This window comes from Oncorhynchus mykiss, chromosome 10 (genome assembly GCF_013265735.2).
Source record: "Oncorhynchus mykiss isolate Arlee chromosome 10, USDA_OmykA_1.1, whole genome shotgun sequence".
Lineage (NCBI taxonomy): Eukaryota > Metazoa > Chordata > Actinopteri > Salmoniformes > Salmonidae > Oncorhynchus > Oncorhynchus mykiss.
This window is the reverse complement of record NC_048574.1, coordinates 41167787-41190163: the sequence shown is the minus strand read 5'-3', so window position 1 is coordinate 41190163 and position 22377 is coordinate 41167787. Positions and strand designations below refer to the sequence as shown.

General features: G+C 46.6%; 1 protein-coding gene across 5 annotated transcripts in view; it reads right to left on the bottom strand.

The window, feature by feature from the left end:
• Positions 1-22377, bottom strand: part of LOC110533888 (roundabout homolog 1) — a 210398-nt gene that overhangs the window by 49965 nt on the left and 138056 nt on the right. The window contains exon 1 of one of the 5 annotated variants that reach the window (XM_021618470.2): positions 3301-3306. The exons of the other annotated variants lie outside the window; for them this stretch is intronic. The gene's annotated coding sequence lies outside the window, so the exon portion shown is untranslated. Of the gene's footprint in view, positions 1-3300; positions 3307-22377 lie in introns of those variants that run through there. 5 annotated transcript variants of the gene reach the window in all.

Below are 22377 nucleotides of genomic sequence, written 5' to 3'. Positions count from 1 at the left end.
CAGGCACGCACAAAAACAGAATCTGCTAAACTAGTTTCCTCTCTCTTTTTCTCACTCTTCTCCAGTGCCTCCATCTCCCTTACATTACATTGTCTCTCAATCCATCAGCCCCATGTAATTCCTCTTCTGCAGTCTTTTTGTAAAGTAATCCTGACAGTCTCCTTCCTTGTAACCAGTGTAACTGACACCAGTGTATACTCCCAAATCCCCCAAACCAGCGAGCTTCAAACTACAAGGTTATAGTCTGGCATAGAGAGGGAGAGGGAGGCAGAAATAGAAGTGGAGAGAGATAAAGAGAAAGGAAAGAGGTGGAGAGAGAAACAGAGAGAAAGACAGACAGAGGTGGAGAGAGAGCAGAGGGAGAGCTCAGTGACTGTGCATCAGTGGGGCTCTGCGAGGAGGGCTCACATATTGAAGCTATCCCAGCTAGCCTACAGGCCTGTCCACTGAGCTGAGACCTACACCTCTACTCTATTTCTGTCTCCCTCTCTCTCTCCCTATCTGTCCCCCCTTCCAGTGCAGAATCCCACAGCCCACTTCAAAGGCGGAGACCCCTGGACACGGCGTCTTAACCCTGGATTTGATTCTGTCTGACTGCTGGGCCCGATGGAGCCTCTCTCCTCTCCACTCGCAGCCTGAGGATAGAGCAGGAGCATACATACATACTGCAGCAGGAGAGCAGTAATCCTCTCTACACCGACAGACAGACAGATAGACAGTCAGACAGGGCACACTGTTGCCCTGCAGACAGGGGCACGCACCACACAGCACAGCCTCTCACCCGACCAGGGTAACCTAACTACAAACAGTCCAGCCTAATCCTGCCTCTTCCCTCCATTTTGTCTTCTCCATCGTGTTCCTGTTAAAGCCAACCCTCCTGTTAAACTGGTTGCACCATTTTGTTACAGCTATTTGGTCCTGTCTTCGTAGATGGTTAGACAGACTTGACACCACCTCCTGTCATCCTTGTTGCCATTAGGCTATCGCCTAACATGTTGCAATCATTAAGTTGCAGCATTACAGTAAATTGTATGTTAAAAGACCATAGCTACCAACGGTAGGTGTGGGGAGCAGAGTAGAGCTGGGGTTCACACACAGGGCCAGGAGTCTAGCTGAGCGCCCGTCAGTACCTTAGCCAGCCGTGTCATGCAGTGCAATGGGCAGCCAGCCACACTGTGATACCTTTAGACACTGGGCATGGAGGCCTACATACACACACACACACACACACACATTGTAAATACTTGATTTGAATCCACAAATCACATTACATCATTAACGATTCAAACATTTCAAAGGCCGTTGATGCAAGGACACTGAAGGAAACAAAAAACACCTCCTCCACACATCTAGGCTGCCCATAACAGCTGAAACAGAGCAGTACCTTCTCCTCCACACATCTAGGCTGCGCATAACAGCTGAAACAGAGCAGTACCTTCTCCTCCACACAGCTAGGCTGCCTATAATGGCTGAAACAGAGCAGTACCTTCTCCTCCACACAGCCAGACTGCCCATGATGGCTGAAACAGAGCAGTACTTTCTCCTCCACACAGCTAGGCTGCCCATGATGGCTGAAACAGAGCAGTACCTTCTCCTCCACACAGCCAGGCTGCCTATAATGGCTGAAACAGAGCAGTACCTTCTCCTCCACACAGCTAGGCTGCCCATAATGGCTGAAATACAGCAGTACCTTCTCCTCCACACAGCCAGGCTGCCTATAATGGCTGAAACAGAGCAGTACCTTCGCCTCCACACAGCCAGGCTGCCCATAATGGCTGAAACAGAGCAGTACCTTCTCCTCCACACAGCCAGGCTGCCTATAATGTCTGAAACAGAGCAGTACCTTCTCCTCCACACAGCCAGGCTGCCTATAACAGCTGAAACAGAGCAGTACCTTCTCCTCCACACAGCTAGGCTGCCCATAACAGCTGAAACAGAGCAGTACCTTCTCCTCCACACAGCTAGGCTGCCCATAATGGCTGAAATACAGCAGTACCTTCTCCTCCACACAGCCAGGCTGCCTATAATGGCTGAAACAGAGCAGTACCTTCGCCTCCACACAGCCAGGCTGCCCATAATGGCTGAAACAGAGCAGTACCTTCTCCTCCACACAGCCAGGCTGCCTATAATGTCTGAAACAGAGCAGTACCTTCTCCTCCACACAGCCAGGCTGCCTATAACAGCTGAAACAGAGCAGTACCTTCTCCTCCACACAGCTAGGCTGCCCATAACAGCTGAAACAGAGCAGTACATAGACACTTGTTTTGCTCTTCTCTTAGACAGGCCTGCAATCTGAATGTTTATGTAAGTCTATGTACGTGGCAGAGACGGCCAAATATCAACGCCCCCAACCTGCATCTGTATTCCAGACTGTCCAAGTGTGATATGAGGGGCTGCTACTTAAGGAGCTTGTCAGATAAGGCTGCTCCATGTAACAATGGAATGAGCAGCCCAACTCCAGAATCAGCCCCTCCCTCTGGTCTCACACAACAACAATATCTGTCTTATTCAGCAGACAAGAAAACACATGATCATCAACATCAAACCAGGCTCCTCTGACAAGAGAATGTTTATGTATGTCTGCTGTTGGGGAAACCACCTGTCTCACCTCAGTAGCTACCAGGTTGAGAATGTGGTCATGTCCAGCAATATACAACCATTAACAACATGTGCAACAGACTCCATTACATTTAACTCCGGGTGTAGTAAGTGATCATGGTTTGCAGGGTACCAGAGTGCGAGGTTGTATTTTATGAGTAGAACATGCAGCCTCTCCTTAACGGTAAAGGTGATGTCGCCAATGGCAGCATTCTGGAACATGGAATGGGAGACAGAGTGGTCAGCACAGTCCAGAGCAGTGAGTTTCCCCTGCAGCCTCAGTCCAGTCCAGTGTTGCAGTAGCTGCATCAGTCTGATAGCGAGGAGTGCTGTCCTGGATGTAAGGTGAGATGTTCCGTCATAGGTGACAGAAACCTCCACGACAACACAGGGGTCTGCCACAACTGCATCAGAGGCAGTCACTGGCTCAGTTTGTGTCAGTCCGTGTCCATCTGCGCTCCACTCCAGTCCGGTTGCACAGGTCATTGAGGTCTGGCCAGTCAGACCAGATTCCAAAGCACGAGTGTCCAGTTTACCAATGGCCTTCCTCCTGAAGCTCAGGAAGTTGTCCTCAGTGTCCGTGGACAATGGGACCTTCCTCCTGAAGCTCAGGGAATTGTCCTCAGTGTCCGTGGCCAATGGGACCTTCCTCCTGAAGCTCAGGGAATTGTCTCCTCCGTAAGATCAAAACGAGGGAGGCACTGGCTAACTCCCTAACTGTCACATAGTCACTGTTGAGCATGTTCAACATGTGAGTCAGTCTGGTAGCATTGTAAATCCACTCGACGTTCAGGACACCCAAACCCTCCTCCTTTCCGCTCAGGAGGACAACGTCAGATGTGGTGTGTGTTGAAGCAGAGCCACTTTCTCACCACTTGAACAGATTTGTTATTCATTTCCCTCAGAATCTTCTGAGGGATATGCACATTGGCAAACAGATGTCTTTGCTAGGGCCACCTCTCTCACAGCATCTTGCTTCACACACACACACCTGCTGGTCATGCAACATTTGGCAGAAACCTCAAAGAATGTTAGGGGGGAACAATTTGGCCCATCAAGCGGGGGTGTGAACATTAAAAATAAATTGGGATAACTTTTAGAAAATATCCCAAACCGAAAACCTACATTTAAATCCACAGTGCAGTCAGTTAACACACAACTACCACGAACAGGTCCCAATCATCATCATAAAGGGAAAACAATACCTAAGGGAGCAATACTGTTTCGTCAGTAGGAGGAAATATCTTTCCAACAAGGTGCCACGGATATAAAGTTCTCCGCACGTCCTCATCGTTAACAGTAGGAAAAATGGCGCGAGACAGGGAAGCGACAGCAGCAAAGTCCTGCACGGCAATACTTTGAGAAGTTAAATGAGAAGGTGGAGAACAGCGAACTCTGCAAGGTGGAATTGAGCTACAGTGGCAGTACAGGTGCAATGCTTAACCGTCTGAAAAGGGAGTCACCGTGAGAGCCAAACCGTTGCTGGCAGCAGCGCAGGCCCCCCAAAAACAGATATTAGACAGGCTCTTCACACCAAAGAAGTGCGGTAAGGGACAGAGTGAGAAAATCACAGAGGTGACTACAGAAATGATTGCAGTTGATATGCAGCCATTATCAACGGTAGAGGATGTCGGCTTCAATGCCCTGATTGCATATGTAGAATTAGACTACAAGATGTCATGTCGAAAAACCGTGACATCCCGGATGGAGAAATTGTACAGTAATTGTTCTGCAAGTATAAAGCGCGAGCTCTCAAACACTATACATGGCGTTAACAACAGATTGTTGGACGTCTATGAACACACTGTTATGCATCACTGCAGTGAGCCATCACATTGATGAGAAGTGGGACATGAGGTCCCATGTACTGACCACTGAGAACATGGAGCACGGGCACACAGTTTAAACGCTAAGAACATTTTGACATTTGTCATATCCCTACACAAGCTATCCTCTTCCGGTCTGTGGAGATAAGAGATATTGGCCACTACAGACCAATTACATCCCAGTCCTTGTCTAAATATACAGTTTGGAGTTGATTTTGCAGTGCAGTAAAACATTAACATTGATCTAGCATACCCTGTTGCATATCTAAGTCATGCAAGGTGACTTCACCAGGACTATATGAGATGATAACTTCCAGGAGGAATATGCTCTATTCTCAACTAGCTATGTTATAATAGCCTCAATATACCACCCTATACGTCAGAATCACTGACATTTCAACAACAGGTTACGGAGCCTGTCGTCCCTGTGTCATTAGTGTACTGTGTTCCAGTACCGATGCGTCGCAGTGTCCCACTAGCAGATGGCCTCCCTGCATGGCTGTGTGAGCACCAGTTGGTGCTGGTGTGGTGCCACCGGTCATTCTGCCAATTAATGCTAGGAGGGAGAGGGCCTCTTCTCAGCCTTACTGAACTACAGCCCAAAGCAGACAGTGGCCAATCTACAGTACTGCTTTAAAAACTAGCTGTACAACTCCACATTAACATTCTCACCCATATACACGCACCCACAGAAAGACATGCAGGAACACACACACACACACACACACACACACAAGACCCATTGATCTGCCTGTGTTTATTTTCCCCTGCAAAACTGTTCTCATCAAGTCTTGAGGACCGGAGGACTAGGGAGTTGGTGGTCTGCACTGCCCGGCCAGTGGGTAGACTTTTTGACAGATTTGGCACCTCAGAGTTTAAATAAACACTCTTTTGATTGGAGGGCTATGGAGAGGCAGCCGGGGCCAGCAGGAAAGCACTTTGGCCAAGAGAGGAATGTTATAACCCTGGGTCCCCCAAAACTTCACTATTATACCCCGCACTTCCTCTCCGTACACTGGGCCCCTACCTACTCTGACATAAAAAGGCCCCCTAGCATAAACTACAGGGGTACCGAGACATCAAACCTATGTCCTGTAGGGGTGTAGAGACCGCATTAGGTACAGTATGACACATCTTGGCCAAACAAACCCTCCCTTCACAGTCTCTCTCTCAGCACAGCTGGCCTGCTTCCCCCCTTGGAGAGCACTAAAGTCACCCTCCTACTACAAATATACGTGTAGTGTACATGAAGCTACATAAATCACAGTCTACACTTCACTTTACTGCTTTGCCAAGTCCTTTTATGACATAACACAGACGCGTTGGCAAGGCCGTGCCACGGTGAAAGTCAGAGAGAGAGAGAGCTACAATGCGTTTAAACTAGAGCTACAAAAACTATTTTGTATGCTTAGAAACAACACAATATTTCACCAAATCTGTAAACGTCACCACTCTAGTATTTTTGCATGAACATCATTGTGTATAATCTACAAGATGTATATTTAGTATTCATCTCAACTGCAGATTTTCTATGTCAACTCGGTGCACCTTATTATTTTGTTTATTCAGCATAAGCAGAGGAATCGGCTTTGGTCAGCATGGGATTTCATAAATAGAGCATGAGCAGGGAAGCACGCTTCTCTAATGACGCTCCCTGGTGGCTTGTCTCCGGCTGTGGTTATCCAGCAGGATCACACCAGATAAACTTCAGTATGCAACGCTTGTCCAGGGCCCCAGCGCGTCGAGAGATGCCTTCAATACCGTCCACTAGGGGCAACGTGAGCACGTACTGCCATCTAGAAAGGTTGCTGCTTGCTAGGGCATTGTGAATGGGGATAGAGGAAGGGCTTAATAAACTGCACACTGTAGCTACAAGGATCACGGGTTCAATCCTAGTACTAGGCACTTGTAAAAAAATATATATATATATTTGAACCTTATTCCAAACCTTAACCCTTACCATAACTAGTCAGAATGAATAGCTAAACTTAAAGGTGCTACGCATAGGATCTTTAAAAAATATGTTGTAATGTAATTTCAGAAACTGTTGCTAATAGTGGAATGATAGTGTTTCACAGTATTACTTACCTGCCAGTGTTGTGATTGGCTGTGACATTCGCCTGTTGATTTCTCCCGCTGGTGCGGCAACTGTTGTCAAACTGGGAAAGCTGTTCTGACTTTGTGGGTGTGTTATCTCGTGGAAATGTCATTTCATGGTTGCTAAATCAACAGGTGAATATCACAGCCAATGACAACACTGGCAGGTAAGTAATACGTTGAAACACTATCATCCCACTATTAGCATCAGATATGCTATGGAGATGTTCTGAAATTACAATGCAGAAATGCAACAAAAAAAATATTGTGTAGCATCTTTAACTGTCAAGTTCTCTCTGTTTTACCTACTTTCACTTCACCCACAGATGTTTAATCAACCCCCCCCCTTCATGGACAAACGTTGAATACTGAAGTGAGACCGTGAGATCTTGTTGGGTTACCAGGGGGGATGTTCACTGCGGTGTGTCATGGCATATGTAATTCATCACCACACCACACCATGCCACAGAGGGAGGGGAGTAGGGAGGAGAGAGGACGTGAGGAAAAAAAGAGAGAGGGAGATGATGTGCCTTCACTGCAGACCCTGATATTATGGTTTCAGAGTGTTCCATGATGGCACCCATTTTGCTGGGATAGCTAGAACACAGGCAGAGCACATATTTCACTAGCAGAGAACAAACAACAGTAAAAACTCTCTACTCAACTCTCTGATTACCGTCCTGTTGGGTTTAGAGCTTGCAAGAAAGGCATTTCACTGTACTTGTGCACGAAACTGTGCTGGGGGTGCTCTCAGTGCTTCAAATAAATTCATTTCAGCTCAGACCCTGACTGTTTAGACTAAAACATCCCAGGGCTTGGAGTTCAAAAAGACCTGCATATATGGACATCATAGCTCACCTTCACCTTCAAATTCAGACGTGTTCAAATCCCTAGGGAGCTCAAATCCTCGCTTTCTCGCAATCTCTGTCCTGACCTCTCCCCCAGCCTGGATCCATCTCTTTCCCTACTCCATGCTCACTCTCACTGGGCTCTGCGAAGAGAGAGCTTCAGGACATGCAGCTGCTCCACATACACACACACACACACACACACACACACACTGACAGTACACACCACACACGCACACACACTGGGGCAGACCAGAGGGCATCAAGACCATCTACCAGCATGTGAACTGGGGGTGAGTTAAATCCAATAAAACAGTGATATGGTAAGAGTACTGTATGTACAAATCAGCATAAATGGATGAGCTGAGAATCATAAATACCCCCACAGAGACTCCACATTACATACACCACAAATGCACAGACCCCACTTATTTCTAGAGGCTACAGGAATTCCTATTCATCCCTCAGAGAGAGATCTGAATTACATGTTCATCTCAGCAGATAAACCTTCCTCTCCCCCTAAAAGGCCGTCCTTGGGCAAACATGTCGCTCACACGTCTACAAATCTGACTGAAGTTTGGGAAAGCCGGTTAGCTCAGCGCCGGTGCACCCTCACCTGGCTGGCTCCTGGTTATACTGGCAGCATGAACCTGATCTCTTGCTTGCTCTCTCTCTCTCAGCAGTAGGCAACATTCTCAGCACAGAGGAAAGGGGAGCAGAGAACTGAGAGACAAGCTAAACCTAGGCCTTATGTTCATAGGCTTCCTGGTACTAAACACATCTGTAAATCCATTTGAGAATCAGCACAAAGGCTATATTGGGTTCAAGTCATCCACACTGCGACAGCAAAGGACAAGCACTCCTCCAGAGTGCCACTAGACAGAGAAAGTGATGAGTGGATATATGTGGGGCTTAAACATGACCCATACATCTGAGACTGGTTTCTTATGGATTTCTACATTGCAGTGTGTGTGTGTGTGTGTGTGTGTGTGTGTTGATGAGCCATGGTGAATCCCCTAGCCGGCTCGTCAGCCCCTGTATGTCTGGTCTTCATGACACCCTAATCCTGCTGATGTGATGTGTGGAGCGTCAGTGAGGGATTAGACACATTAAAGCTAGCTAAAAGGGTTGTGTAACCCACAATTTCAACTCCTCCCTCATCCCCTTTTACACCAGGGAAGACAGAGCACAACTCACACCCAACCAACCAACGGAGAGAAAGAGGACCGGACAGGGAGAGATAGGGGAGATGGAAGCAGAGAGAGAGACAGGAGTGGGATGCAGAGAAAGAGAGAGAGATGGGTGAGAGCAAGAGAGAAGGCTAGAGAGAAAACAGAGAGAGAGAGGGAGTAGAGAGAGGAGAGAGAGAAAACAGGAAGAGAGAGACAGAGAGGGATGAGGAGAAGGAAAAGAGGATTAGGAGAGGGCGTTGGCAGCGTACAGTGGAAGAGGAGAATCTGGCATTACATCAGTGTTCTAAGTGAAGATCTGTGGAGTAACTGGATCCAGTCACGGCACAGGGAAGAGAGAGAGCAGAGAGAGAGAGGGGGAGAGAGAGAACAGAGATAAGACAGAGAGAGCACAGAGAAAAAGAGAGAGATAAAATATATATTTTTTAATTTATTTAACTAGGCAAGTCAGTTAAGAACAAATTCTTATTTACAATCACGGCCTATCACGGTCAAACCCAGATGACGCTGGGCCAATTGTACACCGCCCTATGGGACGCCCAATCACGGCAGGATGAGATACAGCCTGGATTCGAACCAGGGACTGTAGTGACGCCTCTTGCACTGAGATGCATTTCCTTAGACCGCTGCACTACTTGGGAGCCCAATAGACAGATAGTCTATAGTTTGAATAGAGGAAAAAATTAAAAGATCTCAGGGCCAGAACTCTCTAGTAGCTCAATGCCCTCTCCATGCCCTTATCATGTAGTGGGGTCTGCTTCAATGTAGGTAGTTATGAAACATGTTTAAAATGCCTTTTAGATTTTAGACCTATTGCTTCTGACAACATTTATGCATGTACAGATTTGATCAGCCTTAAGGGAGGCAGGAAAGGAGGTATATAGGAGAACACACACACACACTTTCCCTTTTGTTTTATGGGTTACTGTGCTACTGTTTTTAATGAAAACATTCCCACACATAACTTACAGTCGTTTCCTCTGGGAGGCGACGGCAGGCAGGAAGTCTACTGCCACTGTACAATGCCAACACAGAGGCTGTCCCACAGGATCCACATATCACATATCATCCACAGAGACCAGGGGGACCAATATTACGTTTTGTCATTCCCTGGAGATTCTATATCAATGTATCATTTGGCCATTTGGCCAAACAAGGAAAATAGAATCTCATACAGCATAGTTTGACAGGCTGTAGGAGTGTGGCCATTCAGAACTCTAGCTCTGTAGAGGGAGGGCGGCCATATTTGTTAGCCATGACAGTGGCATTGAGTTTTGAAGTTGAAATCGCTTTGCATGACAACAGAACAGACGATACGGGAAGCTTTGTGAATAAAGATACATTTTGTTCAATGGAGAGCCAATCAGGCAGAGTCAAACAAGACAACATTGTGGTGGCAGCCATAGGGGCAGCGTGCAGCTCCGTACACCACTGTCTGTTGTTATGATTAGCTGTGTGTAAATAGATGGGCCTACAGCGTGCCTCTGGCTGAGGAGGACGGGACTAGGAGAGGACACATACCTCAGGTTGTCTTTGAGCCATTGAGAAACATGGCAGGAAAATATAATAAGATGGCCACACAGACACAGCACCGCGAGGGCCCGCCAAACAATAACATCAATCAGACAAGGAAACACACACTCAGACGAACACACAGACACACCGGAAAAACTCACCGCTATCTATGTCAATACAGACAAGTTCTTGTTGCTATTGTACTCATTCTATACCCCCCTATTCTCTCCCTTTCAAACTATATCTTTATTCTCCATTGGCCCCACCTGCATGTTCCTCCCTGTGGTTTAAGACACAGGTCCCCATTGGGTAGGTCTGCCTCTGGGGCCCCAGGCACACCTGCTCTCACACACAATGGAGCCAGTACACCTGTGACAGGTACACTGGGCCTCAGAGGTGGGGGGACGCAGAGCAGGAGAGGACAAACAGAGGAGCCCCGTCACCATCCCTGCCTTCCCTCCTCAGGGACTGTGTTCTCAGCTGGGTTCTCTCCGTGGTTAGAGTTGCTCAGGTGTGAAGGAGCAGAAACTGGAGCTGAAGCTCTGTGATAACCTGAGCCAGGCGCTGAATCACGCAGAGATGTGTAAATATAGTCAGGACAATGGGTAAAGATGCATTCATTTTAGGGTTTGGATGCTATCTTACTCCCTATGTTCTCCCTCACATATATATGCTTTAGTCCTTCAAAAATTAAAAAAAAATGTCTCTGTTCCAATGGAACCTGAGGAATCCCTCAAAGAGCCTCAGGGCCACTGTAGAACTGTAGAATAGCATGCACACGCAGCATGCTATGAGAAACGTACACAATGAATCACTAATGAGCTCTGTAGGACTGCATTTAAAGGTCTGCATTCAGAGTGCAGCTGAGTAGCAGTAGACAGAGTGTACTTCAGTGTGCCTGAGAGTTAGAGGGCAAAGACTGAAGGAGAGAGAGCGAGACAGATTTAGACACAGAAATGCTGTGTTTATTCTCTCTAAGAGCCTGTGTTGGATCATTCCTTTGACAGGGGCTTTGGTGCCTAAAAGGAGATGATGTCCACAGTGGAGCTCTGAACTGTTACGTGTGCCCAGTCTGACCCTGTTGAATGGCCCTGTGCAGCACACACACACACACACACACACAGGTCAGCCTTCCTGACATAGAGTATTCATCCCTAGCCTGACCACCAGGCTTCACTGGATCCCGCTCTGTCTAACTGAGAGCCTCGCTCGCATGCAGAAATAAAATGTATCTTAACGAAAGGAAGGAATAAAACTTTAAATAACTTGTCCAGCCCTGTTGGGCTTCCACTGGCAGAGGACAGTGATCTCTCATTACCCCACCAGGCAGGTCCAGATCTCCTTCTATCCTACCAGGCAGGTCCAGATCTAATGCTACCCCACCAGGCAGGTCCAGATCTCCTGCTACCCCACCAGGCAGGTCCAGATCTCCTGCTACCCCACCAGGCAGCCCAAACCCAAGCAGTAGATCCAGAGTGTGGCACCAGGCAACGGGCCCATGGCTGGTTAATGGATCTGACAGCAGCACACACTGCTCATCCCCAACACAATGTCATGTCTGTTCCCTTTATCTCCGACATTATCTTCTCTTTCTTCTTGGCTCGTTCTTTTCTGAGGCCAAATGGAGTAGAAAAAATACCAGTTTCTCTCAGATTAACTGTACAACATCAGCTTCACATCTCTCAAGGGCACCGTTGCACAAAACCAAGCCGCTGTTTCTTTTCCATTACTTGGCAACGACTTGGTCTGAAATCCACAAGAACATTCACCCACTCACTAATCTTCTGCCCTCAGTCTCACTTTCTCCAACTCTCTCCCTCCACCTCTCTGTGTCCTCTGCCTCAGAAAAAGAACAAGCCACCTCTGTCACACACACACAGAAAAGCATCATCATGCCCCTATATAAAAGCTACTTGACCTCGGTACCCCCTGCCTGCTGGCAGAAACAGTAACAGGCTCCAACAGGCTCTGAACCATCTACAGCCTACCCGCACGGCATGCCCCCTCAGCCCACACAGAGTGTGTCACTGTTGGTATGATAACAGCACGCAAGCCTGGCTGCCTCACTCAGTCTGAGACTGTTTCTTTGATTAGTCCTCACAAGCCTGGAATTTATACCTGTCTATGAGTGAGGATGGAAGAGACCAATGGCCCTCAAACAGAGCTGAGGATAATCTAGATTCAGAGAGGAAATGGCCACTAGTGAGAGGCCTGGCTAACAACAGTTGGCAACAGGTAACCTAGCTGATAGCAGAGGACCCCGAGCTGGGGGCAGAGTGGAGACATGACCTACATACTGAGAGCTGATAACTATCTAGCCACTATCATTCACAGGATGGCGTGGCATCCTGCAGAGAGAAGAGGAAACAGTGAGATTAGCCTAGCCTCCAGCTAACCTTGCTATTCACAACACCTGAACCTTAACGCTGTATTATTGCTAGCCTCCAGCTAACGCTAACCTTGCTAACCACATCTACCATCTGACCCTTAGGTGTAACGCGTATTACTTCTATGTAACAGTGATTCAGTTCACAACCCCATTATGTACACAAGGCACTCACTTTCCTTACATAAGTCCTAGAAATTAAACAATGTGTCCCTTGGTCTCCAGTGCAATCTTTCTTTCAAATTCAACTCCAATCAAAAAACAGATTGCCTTGAATAAAAACCTTTGACAGACCACCCCTTGGCCTCAAACAGGCAATATACATGACTGAATGTCATTCACAGGAGAAAAAACATGAGTGTTTTTTGTTGTTTTCTTTTTGCACCAAAGAAAACAAGTAAAAGACTTAAGGGTACAGGGGGGGAAACAACGGGGGAAACAACGGGGGGAAACAACGGGGGGAAACAACGGGGGGAAACAACGGGGGGAAACAACGGGGGGAAACAACAGGGGAAAACAACGGGGGAAAACAACGGGGGGAAACAACGGGGGAAAACAGTGTGCAGGTGAGGTCGGACTTACATGACAACCAAACCAATATAAAAATATGACAGCAAAAAAAAGTTTGTTCAATCAGTTAAAAAAAAGCATACTGGTTATAATTGTACATGATATACTCGGCATACAAGAAAAAACATGTTTTGATATGCGTGTGTGTGTGTGTGTGTGTGTTTGTGTGTGTGTGTGTGTGTGTGTGTGTGTGTGCATGTGTGTGCGTGTGTGCATGTGTGTGTGTGAGAGTTAGGCTGCATGGAGGGGATTACTGGGTAGTTTGGTATCACTGACAATCAGCTTCATGGCATTCCATCACAAAGAAAACAGTAACCTGATCGTCCTTTCTATCTGAGCACCACAGGGTTTGAGTTATTGTGGGTGTCTCCTTTCAACGACTGCAAGTGTGACAGCCGACACTAGGAACCTAGTGCCATTCAAGCACCTTTCCTTTCCTTTCCCCACATCCACACGGATACACAACCACATGCAAGCATTTCTCACATGGCTCCAGCTCCTCAGTCTGTCAACCATCTCTGTGCTCATGTGACCAGCAGACACCCATGTAGCCAGGCAGGCCGTGTTGTTGGCAGAGTCCATGCCAGATGCTACCTCCAGATCTCATCTTAAGCGTCGACGGAAGGGCACGGAGTGGAAACATGGTGGTCGAGCCTCCCAGGACCCAGACTCCCCTGTATCAAAGCAGAAAAAGGCTATGCTCGCCGTGCGCCGCCCATTAACCCCCTCATTAAAATAATACAGCATGAGAGCAGTAAATTGTCATGAATAAATCCACTTACAGCCCAATGAATGAGAGAACTGCTCTTTAAGAAGACTGCATTGCCTTTTCAACAACATTCTTACTATTTGAGAAAAGTCATTTGGAGCATTAAACGGGATAAAATATGGGTAAAAGAAAGAGAGTGAGTGAGTGTGTGTGTGTGTATGCTTGAACAAAACACAGACCTCTACTCAAGTCGCATCATGAATTTTCACCACTGCTACAGCTGTTGGCTAAATTCTCTTAAAAGTCTGAGACTGAGAACAGACAGGCAGACAGGAACCAGGGACACAAAACCAGATTTAACATAAATACATGCATAAGCATACACATTCTGACCCCATGGAGCCCTCGTTAGAGAATGAAAGAGCCCATCGGCAACAAGCTGGGTCCCCCCCCATGCTCTGGGCAGAGATTTAAATAGTTCAGGGACCATACACCCACAGGAAAGAGGGGACAACCGCAGGGTGTGTGCATATTTATACTGAATAGACTTTGTTGAAGGTCTAGATTATAAGAATGACAAATGTGTTTTTATTCCTACCTGCCCTTTGTTTGTGGGAGAAGACAAAGACAACAGAGAAAAATAAATAACTAAAACCCTGGAGAGATGCTCCTTGCGAGAGGTGCGTTTGGGGTCAGAGGAGAGAGAGCAGCGAAGGAGGAGGATGGAGGTGTGTAGTGAAACACAGACAATAGGAAGCTAGTAGAGTGAGAAATAGAAACAGGTAGGGATGGAATGAGAAACAGAAACAGGTAGGGATGGAGTGAGAAACAGAAACAGGTAGGGATGGAATGAGAAACAGAAACAGGTAGGGAAGGAATGAGAAACAGGTTGGGATAGAGTGAGAAACAGTAACAGGTTGGGATAGAGTGAGAAACAGAAACAGGTTGGGATAGAGTGAGAAACAGAAACAGGTAGGGATGGAATGAGAAACAGAAACAGGTAGGGAAGGAGTGAGAAACAGGTAGGGATGGAATGAGAAACAGAAACAGGTAGGGAAGGAGTGAGAAACAGGTTGGGATGGAATGAGAAACAGAAACAGGTTGGGATGGAATGAGAAACAGAAACAGGTAGGGAAGGAGTGAGAAACAGAAACAGGTAGGGGTGGAAAGAGAAACAGAAACAGGTAGGGAAGGAGTGAGAAACAGGTTGGGATGGAATGAGAAACAGAAACAGGTTGGGATGGAATGAGAAACAGAAACAGGTAGGGAAGGAGTGAGAAACCGGTAGGGATGGAGTGAGAAACAGGTAGGGATAGAGTGAGAAACAGAAACAGGTAGGGATAGAGTGAGAAACAGAAACAGGTAGGGATTGAATGAGAAACAGAAACAGGTTTGATAGAGTGAGAAATAGAAACAGGTTGGGATAGAGTGAGAAACAGAAACAGGTTGGGATAGAGTGAGAAACAGAAACAGGTTGGGATAGAGTGAGAAACAGAAACAGGTTGGGATGGAATGAGAAACAGAAACAGGTAGGGAAGGAGTGAGAAACAGGTTGGGATGGAATGAGAAACAGAAACAGGAAGGGAAGGAGTGAGAAACAGGTTGGGATGGAATGAGAAACAGAAACAGGTTGGGATGGAATGAGAAACAGAAACAGGTAGGGAAGGAGTGAGAAACAGGTAGGGATGGAGTGAGAAACAGGTAGGGATAGAGTGAGAAACAGAAACAGGTAGGGATTGAATGAGAAACAGAAACAGGTTTGATAGAGTGAGAAACAGAAACAGGTTGGGATAGAGTGAGAAACAGAAACAGGTTGGGATAGAGTGAGAAACAGAAACAGGTTGGGATAGAGTGAGAAACAGAAACAGGTTGGGATAGAGTGAGAAACAGAAACAGGTTGGGATAGAGTGAGAAACAGAAACCGGTAGGGATGGAGTGAGAAACAGGTTGGGATATAGTGAGAAACAGAAACAGGTAGGGATTGAATGAGAAACAGAAACAGGTTTGATAGAGTGAGAAACAGAAACAGGTAGGGATTGAATGAGAAACAGAAACAGGTTGGGATAGAGTGAGAAACAGAAACAGGTTGGGATAGATTGAGAAACAGAAACCGGTAGGGATGGAGTGCGAAACAAGTTGGGATATAGTGAGAAACAGAAACAGGTAGGGATTGAATGAGAAACAGAAACAGGTTTGATAGAGTGAGAAACAGAAACAGGTTGGGATAGAGTGAGAAACAGAAACAGGTTGGGATAGAGTGAGAAACAGAAACAGGTTGGGATGGAGTGAGTGAGAAACAGAAACAGGTTGGGATGGAGTGAGTGAGAAACAGAAAAGAACTAGACAAAGAGATACAGTGTATCATAAACAGAGCCCTGTATGAGACAGAGAGATACAGTGTATCATAAACAGAGCCCTGTATGAGACAGAGAGATACAGTGTATCATAAACAGAGCCCTGTATGAGACAGAGAGATACAGTGTATCATAAACAGAGCCCTGTATGAGACAGAGAGATACAGTGTATCATAAACAGAGCCCTGTATGAGACAGAGAGATACAGTGTATCATAAACAGAGCCCTGTATGAGACAGAGAGATACAGTGTATCATAAACAGAGCCCTGTATGAGACAGAGAGATACAGTGTATCATAAACAGAGCCCTGTCTGAGACAGAGTAAGGCAGTGTGAAACCCCAAGAGGGGCGTCGGAAATAGGCAACGCCATCTCTCAGAGAATGTTTACTTTGTCACACACAGGTGCTGGGTGTCATAGGCTGTGTACCGCCTTCTACTGCACCCTGATGTAGCCCACTATGTCCCCACTATGTCGTCAATCTGAGACACACTCCTTGGCTCCGGAGGATGCAATAGGCTAGCTGTTTCGGCATAACAGTAGACGATGCTATTCAATTTCAGACATTCTATGAGATGTTGACTGATGGAGACAAACAATACAGGGGGATGAAGAATAGACCAGAGCTTTATTAACACTGGTTCGATTCCATTTTCTTAGCAGCAGTCGATAAGATACCGACAGCGGGGCCAGACACCGATACACACCATGATAACTGGGTGCCCTTAGGCAGCTCGTGACACAAAGCACTGCACCCACGCTACGTTTGACACCATCACACACATGACTTCCCGAGCGCAGCCTATGTGATGACAGCCTGAACAGGGGTAAAAGGGGATCCATTAGCCGAGCGGATCCCAGGATGGGAATCACAAGACTCGCTCTCCAGAAAAGGTCACCAGAGGAAGTGTTACAGTTTAAAGTCAGATGTGTTTGATTTGATTATGCCGGTGTGTGTGTGTGTGTGTGTGTGTGTGTGTGTGTGTGTGTGTGTGTGTGTGTGTGTGTGTGTGTGTGTGTGTTTGAAAGGAAGGAAGGAAGGAAGGAAGGAAGGAAGGAAGGAAGGAAGGAAGGAAGGAAGGAAGGAAGGAAGGAAGGAAGGAAGGAAGGAAGACTTTCCTCCAGCAGCAGAAACGCATCTCTAATAATTCTGAGCTATCATCCCAGAATGCCTTGCTCTATGAATATCTATGTGTGGTAAATTGATCATTTCCCCTGGTTGGCTGCTCTCAGACGCGCCTCTCTGAAACAATCTCCAGCCACATCAGTGCAAACTGCATGAAATATATGCTGTTTTCAAGCATTCTGATTATCAGTGGTTACACACTGGAAATGGAAATATGTTCCAGGAAGAAACTCAGCAAATTATACCATGATTATTGTGAAGCAGGCAGCCATCTCTCAGTCTCTACACACATGCATGAATACATGAGTAAATCCCATAATATTCTGGAGGACTGTATGAATGACCCAGACCAGGAGGATGGGATGTTCTTGGGTCTGATTGAATCCATAATAAGCTTGGATGAACGTTCTTGTCTTACACAACGGCCTGGCCCACAAACGTATCAATCACTGCGCTCACTCAGAGCATTGGCTCTGGTAATTATATATCTATGCTTCCTCTCCTCCACTTAGTGGGAGCCCAGAGTCTGGTAATTATATATCTACCCTAAGAGGAGTATTAGAGGATGGAGAGAGACAGCAGTCCCATGGGTTTGGACTGAGCTGCACCAGGGACACACGGGTGAGTGAGGAAGGGAGGGAGGAATGGGAGAGGAAGGAGTAGGAGAGAGGGAAAGAGTGAAGGAGGGGGAGAAAATGTGGATGGTAGCAGCCCCCCCAGCCCATTGAAGTGGGTGGAAACAAAGGCCCCTGAACATACTGGAGCCACATGAGAAACATTCTCCCCTTCCCTCACTCCTCCCCTCTGTCACTCCTGCCTCTCTCCTGTGGGCCAGTCTAACCACATCACACACAGCACAGAGTCATGTCTCCCCCATATAACTCCCCTCTCCTCCCCCTTTACTCCCCTTCACTCATCATCCGCCCCGCCCCTATCTCCTCCACTCTGTCTGTATGTCGCTGGGACTGAGAACTAGATAGCGTCTCGAGTTCCCTCGCAAAATGGCTCCTGTCAAGATGTGTATACGCTCGCTTCTAAAACACATAAACGCTGGAGTTAATAAATGCTCAATAACCCTGGTCGGCACTCTGCTCTAACGGTAATGGCTCATATTCATAATTCACAGGCTGGCTGCTAGTGGAGGAATGTGGAGACAGGCTACTAGTGAAAAAGGTCCAATGAGGACATAGAGCCTGTGATGACAAGCTTGATAATAAGATACTCAAGGCCATCACATTTAGAGAAAGAGGGAGGGTCATTATGGACAAAGCAGCTAAACCTCCAGATTGCTACTTTTCACATACAATGAGAGAAATGGCAAAAAGAAGAGACAGAACATGTTCCTATCCTCCACTCCTCAGAGGAAGAGAGACAGAACATGGTCTTATCCTCCACTCCTCAGAGGAAGAGAGACAGAACATGGTCCTATCCTCCACTCCTCAGAGGAAGAGAGACAGAACCTGGTCCTATCCTCCACTCCTCAGAGGAAGAGAGACAGAACCTGGTCCTATCCTCCACTCCTCAGAGGAAGAGAGACAGAACATGGTCCTATCCTCCACTCCTCAGAGGAAGAGAGACAGAACATGGTCCTATCCTCCACTCCTCAGAGGAAGAGAGACAGAACCTGGTCCTATCCTCCACTCCTCAGAGGAAGAGAGACAGAACCTGGTCCTATCCTCCACTCCTCAGAGGAAGAGAGACAGAACCTGGTCCTATCCTCCACTCCTCAGAGGAAGAGAGACAGAACATGGTCCTATCCTCCACTCCTCAGAGGAAGAGAGACAGAACATGGTCCTATGCTCCACTCCTCAGATGAAGAGAGACAGAACATGGTCCTATCCTCCACTCCTCAGAGGAAGAGAGACAGAACCTGGTCCTATCCTCCACTCCTCAGAGGAAGAGAGACAGAACCTGGTGCTATCCTCCACTCCTCAGAGGAAGAGAGACAGAACATGTTCCTATCCTCCACTCCTCAGAGGAAGAGAGACAGAACATGGTCCTATCCTCCACTCCTCAGAAGAAGAGAGACAGAGCCTGGTCCTATCCTCCACTCCTCAGAGGAAGAGAGACAGAAAATGGTCCTATCCTCCACTCCTCAGAGGAAGAGAGACAGAACATGGTCCTATCCTCCACTCCTCAGAGGAAGAGAGACAGAACATGGTCCTATCCTCCACTCCTCAGAGGAAGAGAGACAGAACATGGTCCTATCCTCCACTCCTCAGAGGAAGACATTGAGGAGATGAGGAAGAAAAAGCAACGCAGAAAGAAAAGAAGATAATTCCCATGATGATTGACTCGTCTATTCAGTGGCTGCCCTGTTATTTGGGGGCAGTGGCCGGCGGGCTGCGTTGCCGTAGCAACTTGTGTAGTGTTCTCTCTCTAGCCCTAGTAGGTAGGAGAAGGGGAACAGGTCTTCCTACTGTAGTGCCCTGCCTCACCTTGGACCTATCACCATTTGTTGATAACAACTCACCGCTCTCTCAATAAGAACAAACCAGGGCACCACAGTGTATACACACATCCTAGACCTAGTCCTACACATGGCTACCATCACGGTTTCCTTTCTCCTTTTACAGAGCGTGTCGGTCCCTAGAGTGTGTCTGGTTTCTGTCCTCAAGCATTTGTTAGGAGGAGACCTCCTTTTCATAAGCCTCACCTCTCACTTTACAGTTTATTACTGAAGATAAACCATTCATAATTCTGTGGTCTGGTCTCCTCACAGAGCCATCAGCAACAGTGTTCTCCTCAACCTGACAGTCTTATAAGAGGAATTTGGACAGGAATCTCAGCAGGCAGGTGTGAAATTAAAGGATTTTAATGTTGAAATGATAAACACAGGGATCTCTCTCACACACACACACCATGAGGAGCCAGGCAAGGTCAAACATGCCAAGTTCCAACAGTGCAGCATGTGTCATGGCTATACATACGGCACGCACACACACACACACACACACACACACACACACACACACACACTGAGCGCCCTGCCGTCTCTCTGATGGAAAGGCGCTGAGGTGTGTAAGTGAGAGGTGGTCCACCACCAGCAGTAGGGATGACATTGTCCCTCAATCTGCTGTCGTACCATAGCCATGCAGAGCCATACCCAGCTACAGCTATACCCAGCTACAGCTACAGCCATACCCAGCTACAGCCATACCCAGCTAAAGCCACACTCAGCTAAAGCCACACTCAGCTAAAGCCATACCCCGCTACAGCCATACCCAGCTACAGCCATACCCAGCTACAGCCATACCCAGCTAAAGCCACACTCAGCTAAAGCCATACCCAGCTACAGCCATACCCTGCTACAGCCACACCCAGCTACAGCCATACCCTGAGGTCAACAACCCTAGCTAATTTTCCCCCAACATCAGATTAAATCACCTCGATCTCAACATTTAAATGGACTGGAAAATAAAGGTAGGTTTTGAGACTAAAGACACCCTTCTAGGTAGCTACCCACCGATTTTAAGTTAGGTTTAAGTTAGGTTTAAGTTAAGTTAGGTTTAAGCTCAGTTTAAGTTCAGTTTAAGTTAGGTTTAAGTTCAGTTTAAGTTAGGTTTTGAGAGTTTTCAACAAAGTAACATTTTGTGGGACACGCAGTAAATTGTAAAATTCAACTGCACGACAGACACACCTCATTTAATATCCAACTTTTTACCTAAACTATTCATACTTGGTATTAAACTGTTATCTACTTTCTCAAAGCATAAGATTTGTCTGTAAAATAAATAATGAGACATTATTTGGTTACAACACTGAAGAAGATGTTGGTGAAGAACCCTTTTTAAGAGTCATGAAAACTTGACAAGTGAGTCATTTTTATTTTTTACTGGAAGGCTAGACAACTAGTCAATTATCTAGTAAACACTTCGGATACGAGGTTAGTGTCTCTTTTTTTAACAAAATTCAACGGAAATACCTTGTAATTGAACAAAATAGTAAGGTGGCCAATAACTGCCGATAACACGTAATGTATTCTTTTGCTAAACCGCTTACCAAAAAGCTGATAGTAGTAGTATTTCCACTGAAATGTCAAGCATGCTAATTGCTAACCCGGTAGCTAACATTTTTACGACACCAACAATTCCAAAACATTGATGGCTTGATCACAAGATAACACCGTTGAAGGTAATATATTTCTTAAACGCTGTTGAACATGCTGATAATACGGGGTGCTATGCTACACCCTCTCTAATGGGTTCCAAATGTATCAACAAACCATGGTCTTTTTCCTGGAACACCGTCTCTCCTGTAATTATGTGAGGCTGGTGCGGTGCAAGGCCCCTCCCCCACACCTGCACCGTCCTCATACAGAGGCCCTGATGAATAATTTCACACTTTTCTCTCCCTCTCGGTCTCTCTCAAATTGATGACGGTACAGCTAGAAGAGCCACCCACAGGGTGATCAGTCTTTCTAAAGGACTGATGTGTATGGGACGGGAGGGGGGTGAGGTGGTTAGCTACAAACGCTGTATGAAGAAGGGAAAAGAAAGTGAATGCATTAAAAACGATATGTTACATGTTTCGCCTGCCTTGTTTCTGATACGGCATTCTGTTTGAAGTTGTGGTTAAAGGGCCACGAGCTGATGCTTGTATTTTGACATTCAAGAGTAGTGTGTGTAAGTGCATGTCGTACGTGTGTGTGTGTGTGTGTGTGTGTGTGTGTGTGTGTGTGCGTGTGCGTGCGTGTGCGTGTGTGCGTGCGTGTGTGTGTGCGTGGACATGTGTGTGTGTACATATGTGTGAGTGTTATATTAAAATGTTTGATTTGGACATTATTCTGCATTATGTAGTACAATTTTCTTCTGTTGTCCCCAGTCCTAAACCAACAGATTTCTTATTTAATTGTAATCTAAGTCCCATTTGAAACCAGAGGTCAACCACAGTCTCCAAAACATAAACGGGCCATTTCACACATTCCTATAGGCGAGAGGAGTGTCATTCTGAAAATCCCCTGTAATTAAATCACACGCTTCCAGGAAGATGTGTTAGAAAGAAAAACATTGCCATATTTGTGGTGGGACACACCTTCCTCCTACCCAACCACAGCCCCTACCTCCTCCACACCTCTCTTCATCTCCTCACTCTATCTCCCATTATATCTTCATCAAAAAACAGTTTTGTATCCCTGGAGGATATTTATTCTCATCTG